This window comes from Lycorma delicatula, chromosome 1, assembly GCF_047948215.1.
Source record: "Lycorma delicatula isolate Av1 chromosome 1, ASM4794821v1, whole genome shotgun sequence".
In the NCBI taxonomy this organism is placed as follows: Eukaryota; Metazoa; Arthropoda; class Insecta; order Hemiptera; family Fulgoridae; genus Lycorma; species Lycorma delicatula.
The window spans coordinates 335,478,850-335,485,602 of NC_134455.1; positions in this window are offsets into that span (position 1 = coordinate 335,478,850).

Consider the following 6,753-nt stretch of genomic DNA (forward strand, 5'->3'; position numbering starts at 1 on the left):
TCTCAATCAAATTTCTTCTGTTTTATTATGTGAATTTTGTTGACCATTCTACATTATTACTTATTCAGATTTGAATATACTTAAAACCAAACATTAAACGTTTATGTTTATAAGTATACAACTATTTGATTTATTTTTTAATTTGTTAAATATTTTTCTGCCAAGTCGCTAGTGATCCTTTATTGTTATAAGTAATTTGTTACTTCGGTCTCATTTTAACAAAGTGCATTTCAACTTTTCTAAATCTTCAGTTATAACATTTTCTGTTAAATGCAATAACATGTTATTTATTTACACAATATTTACTAATAAAATTAATAAAGTTCATACCTCTTTGTATTAACCAGGATTGCCCTTGATTCTGGTTTAGCTTCTAACATGTATATTTTGAAAAATAAAAAAGGTTTTTGTCATTGTTTGAATTGATAAGATGTAATAGAATTAATAATTTGATAATCTTTATACATTAAAGCTTCTTTGTTTGCGAAAACTCAGCTTGTGTTTGCTTCTGTTATCTGAAACTCTGTTATCTGAAACTGTTATCTGAAATTTATTTCATAAATTTAATTGGAAGGGAAAAATGATGGGATTTGTTTTACCATTTGAGTTAATATACTACCCAGATGGTATATGTAGAAATGTTAGAATAATAAAAGCCTATAAATATACCTACATACAAGTTGTAGATCATCCAGAAACTAAAACCAAATGATAACCTAATGTGCGATCAATACTGTGAACGAATGGTTGCAAATATAAATGAGACAATGACTATGTTATCAAAAGGTTGATAATGAATCAAGTTAATTCCACCTTAACAGAATTGTTAATGAAAGAATTATTTGTTTCTCGGCACAAGAGAATCCTTCACAGCTACACCAACGCCTGCTAGACAACAACAAGGCTACAGTGTGGTGGGCTGTGTCATCCTATGGCATAATACACTTATTTTTTTATAAAGAGAATGGCCTCATGATTACAGTCACATCAGATTGATAAATCACCATGGCGAAAAACTTTGTTGTGCAAAAATTATACATATTTCTACAAATTACACTAATATACAAAACATTTTTAATGTTCCTCTTAAGTGATATCTATCTCTGCATAGTTTTATTGCATAGATTACAGATCTGTACAGAGAATTTTTCTATCCCTCTTCGTTTAAAATGGTACATTAAAGGTTTATAAAAGTTAATACAACTGAGGTACATTTCAAATTAATGTAATTAGCTAGATTATTAACAGTTCATCTGCCTTTGTAATGGTTTTCCAACACTGAAATACCTTGGTGGAAATGTTGACAATGTTCATATCATACTGTCTCATCCCCAGATTTGGCAGGAAGAAATTCATATGTGAATGCAGGAAATGAACTTTTAGTGATATATAATATTTCATCCCATAACTCTATGAATTTATCAGTTTATCTATAATATTCTAGTAATTTTGTGATTTATGGACACCCAAAAAATACTTGAAATGTCCAAGTATTGAGTTCTACATCAGCCAACACAAAGTTAAACATTTCATAACATTTTTTATTAATCTCAATTTAATATGAAGGGGCAGTAAAAATATTTTTTCTGGTTGACTCGAGGATCACGAATGATTGTTTTTCACTAGGAGTTAAGTTCTCACATTCCTTACCATATTTTTTTAATGTTTATTGAGATAAAATAAGTCAAATCGAGATGTACATAACAGAGATTAGACTCAAGTTTTTTAATTAATATTTTTGACCGAGCCTTGGCTAAAGTATTTGTAGTTTCACGTTTTTTCCTACATCTGAGCTCAATATGTAAAAGAGGAGTCAAGACTCGTTTCAACTTGGTAAAATTAGTGATTCACTCCTTACCTGTTGCTCAGGACAATTCAGGGAAATGGGAGATTTTTAAAATTAAATATTCTTAATATTAAATTGGTCTTACACCAAACCACAATCACACATACACCTAATCTTGAACCAATTCTAAAACTCTACTAAAACAAAAACAATCTAATACATAAAAATACAAAATTGAATTAACATATATTAAATAAATTACTTTTTAATTAATTCTCACTAAATATAAACAACAGAAAGAATATCTTTAATGCTAAATCAAAGTAGAAAATTGATAACATAAGTCATTTTAAGTTTGCATTGAATAAGGAACCAACACACTCATGTAATAACTAAAGTATAAACAATACAAAGAATGAATTACATCCCGAAAACAAATTTTTGAAAAAAAAAGCAAATTGAAAATGCTTTAGTTTTTTTGTTAATTGTAGGAGTAGTATTAGGCAAGGGGTCCTAAAATATAATGATACTCTTGAAATCTTTTACTAGCACCAGGAAGCAGACACTTTTTGTAAAATAAGAGTTTAAACATTACAACAATATTTAAATTGTAATTAATTAAAGGCATTCTGCCTTTAAAGTTTTTACTTATCCCTGAAGTGAACGAATAATCTGAATAGGCAATAAATCAATTTTTGTAAACTAAAAGAAGCATGAGGATCTACTGCCAACCATACAAACATTAACAGTTTACATTCTAACTGCATTTAGTAATGTTTAAAGAATAGATCACAGCATTTGGTATATCCTCATTACCAGACTATTATTATTATTCATATTATGACTATATAATAATCATATTATGAAAATACTCTTCAGATAAATATCCAAAAACCATTTTCATGGCATCTTAACTAACACAAACACAGCACTGTATCTGTATGTGAAACTAGCTGCACTTACCTCCAGTTACTTGACTAAAAAACACAAAAAAAAAGTAATTTAAAAAAAATACACCACTTCCTAGTGGTGGTTGGGTAATGATAAGAACCAAGCAAAATACATTTTTACTTGTACAAAATACTTTTAGACAGTTTAACTAACATTTTTAATATGGAGGCTGTCTGTTCTAAAACCCATATTCTTAAATCACTCAAAGTTAAGATCTGTACTGACCAAACTGTGGCTGTGAAGAAATTACAATACACTGATATTTTTTATATATTGAATATGCTTTATTATTATTATTATTATTCTCACATGAATTTAATGAACACAACGGGATCTAGGGGGCAAAGCCCCTGGCTAGATGGGAAGGGCGAGTGAAGTGTGCTGTAACAACTAAACATCCCTTGACCGTGAAGGGAAAAGCAAGTAACCATATAGCATGAATGAAGCTGTGACAAGTCTGTTATTATATATATATATATATATATTATTATATTTTAAATTCTATAATATAAACCACCTGATACAGAATATTGAGATAAGACATTTCTTGCCTTAATTCCATCATGAAAGTACTTTCATGGGATCCTACATCCTCAGTCATGATTGAACTATTTAATTAAAACTGCATTTTAAAAATTATGTAGTTTTATATTATAGAATTTAATATATAATTTACAGTACAGAGGAGTAATATGAATTTTAAATATATTAATTTCAATAAAATATAAATAAAATTTTTACCAATGCTGACTTATGGCTGCAAAACTTAATCATTATGAGATGAACGGTAAAAAACTTTCAGATCCAGGACCAATTGTTGGGAAGTGAAAAGCATTCAACCTGATTACTAAACCGACTGAAAATTATCTGTACTTTAATATAAAGAATTTTTAGGGTTACACTTGAATGAAATATGTATATGGTATATTTTTTACTGTATAGCATGCTACATAATAGTTACAGCATCATCATTGATACCCCACATATTTCACTTGCTTTTGTAACCCTTTCCCATTATTATAAATCTACTTAATATCTGGTTTAGTATAGTCAGAACTAAGGAAAATTTGCAATAATTTTTCAAAATCTTTTTACCGATCGATTTTCAAAAAATGTAAAACCTGGATTTTAGATATTCACATGAAGAATACACATATCAAAAATCAAGTTGATATCTTCATTTGTTACGAAGTAATTAAAATAAACAGTAAATTTCACTGTTGATCCAGTTTAACTCTTCCAACTTGGAATTTCAAGAAACCCTTTCTTTGTGTACACTTACAACGTAAGAACATGTATACAAATTTTCAACAATGTAGCTTCAGTAGTTTTTGCTGGGCTTCAGTGAATCAATCAGTCAGTCAGGACATGTTCTTATATATATATATATATATATATATATATATATACAGATTTTTTAATTTAGGTAAATAGATGTACTTAAGAAGAATTAAATATTTTTATTTTTTTCAAAAAATAACTATTTCATAAAAGGCTATTTGGAAAAAAAAAATAATCAGCAGCTTAATAACAATAAGAAAAGGAATGCAAAAAATGGCTTGAGCAGCTACTTGCGACTATAAGCTAAAAAGCTAAATGATAAGTTGAATAAGAGCCATTTTTTCTTTTTTAAGTTTTTAATGAATTTTCTTGAATATGTAAACATATTCTGAATATAAAGATCTTAAAAATTATAATAAAATGCTACAAAATAATGAAAAGATGCTACAAAATAATGAAAAGAAACCACAAAAAATATTTCATATCTGTGTAATCATACAAACATTTTTATTTAAAACATCTTCCATTATATTATCAGGAAGAAACTTTTTGTAGGGCAAGAAGATGAATTCCAACAAATTAAAAAGTTAGTCATCAAAATTTATGCAACTGATTGGTAAGGCTAGAATATATTTAAAAACATCTGATTTACCTGATAACCTTCTTTTTTGAACTTGTTAAAAATAGGTTTCCAACTACTCTAAAACATTATTTACCTCTAAGAACTAATTTAATTACTTTTTATATACAGCATCATTTTTTATAACATTACTTCCAATTCATTTTCATTTAATTAGGCTCTTTTGACCAATTTAGTACTCTAATCATTGTACTTACATTTAATATTATAATTCTTCATAACATTAAGTCAAATACTACACACTTCATTGAAGGCAAGAGTTTTGATGTAGATAATTAGTTCATTCCCTCATAGAAATCGACACAAGTAGTAAAGGAATTATTTTTTTTAATAAACAATTTTTCTTTTTAATTGGCAACAGTATAAATAACATAAATGAATAATATCAATAAGCCAAGTTAGTGGTTCCAGTAAACCAAGCTTGGTTTTACTAAACTATATCCAGAGGAACATTTAATTCTGTTTCAATTTTTACTTAACCATATCAAAATCATTTATTTATTTTTCAAAGTCAAAACAAATATTGAATGCTAAATGAATGAAGTAAAAATGTTAAAAAAGAAAAAATGTTATTTCCGTAATAGCTTTTTCATAATTACATGACTAGATAACTAGCCAGTTCTAACAATTTAAGGTAAAACATGGAAAAAGTGATGCTTAGACACACTTTATGAAATCTAAAAACATAAATTTTAGTAAACCTTTTAACAGCACAGTAACCAGTTAATGACAAAACAACGATTATTAGCTGGAAAACTTAAAATTTTTGAGATACGACTCTAAAAGTCACAAAAAAGGTACAGACACAAGCTTGTTTTGTTTACAGTAACCTTGTTTACCTTGTTTTGTTATCGCCAAATTACAAAAAATAAAATGTTCAAAAGCATTTAAACAAATTTTAATCTCAAAAATAAAATTTAGAAATGTGTTAGCTTTTCTAAAAATGAATGCTAAGTCTGTATATAATGGGTGTACATAATTGTACTAATGCAATTATTGCACTGAGTCAAGCATTTTATACCACTCAAGGGAAAATTTAACAAAAACGGCAATAAAAAAAAATTTGTATAAGTAGGTAATGGAAGACTTTTATCCAAATATGCAAAGATACATGGGGGAAACTGGCTGGCCACGCCCGTAGGTCTTGTTCCCACATCAGTAGCAAAATGTCTGAGCAGGAGGTACCACCATTTATAGTGCAACGAATTATAACCCAATTTCTTGCCAACAATGTGTTCATATTCTCTGAAATTTTGACTCAACTCCAGACACAATTCAGAGATGCTACCCAGTCAAAAGCTCAAGTATTTGATGGGGCCAAAATTTTTGGAGTGGCCATGATGCAGTGGAGAACAAAACTCACAAACATTACCCATGGATCAGCATCAATGATAACATTCAAGCTGTTTGTGTTTTGTGTAAGGTGACCACTACATAACTGTCGCTGAAATTGCATCAGATGTAGGCATAAGTGTTGGGAATGTGCATACAATGATAACAGAAACTTGGCTAAAGCAAAGTGTCAGTGAGATGGCTCCCACTGTAAGGAATTATAGGTACAGAGAAATATCTGGAAAGACAACTGTCAGCAACTAGTGAATCGTTCTAAGGAGAGGCATTTTTGGATCGTACTGTGATCTGTGATGAAACATGAGTCCCTCACTACATCCAGGAAAGCAAGAGAACAAGTACAGAGTATAGTAAAAAGGTGGAAAGAAGGCACTGATCAAGGCCAAGAAATGCTCGTCAGTTAGAAAAGTTCTGGCAACTGTGTTTTGAGATTCAACAGGTGAGCTGCAGATTGATTTCCTGCACAAACAAAGGATGGTAAATGTGGCATGCTACCAGTTGTTGGATGACATCAGGGCCAGTTATCACAACAAATGACACTGGCAACTGATTCGCAATGTCCTCCTTCATGACAATGCACGGCCACACACAGCAGCTCAAACTCGCTAAAATCTTTTGGACATTTCTTGAACACCTACCGTACAGTCCAGATTGTTACTGTGTGTTTTCCATATAAGCTTTAGGAGGGGAAAGATTCAAAGACGATGTCTCAGTGGAGCATTATGTGTACAACTGGTTGTTGGAA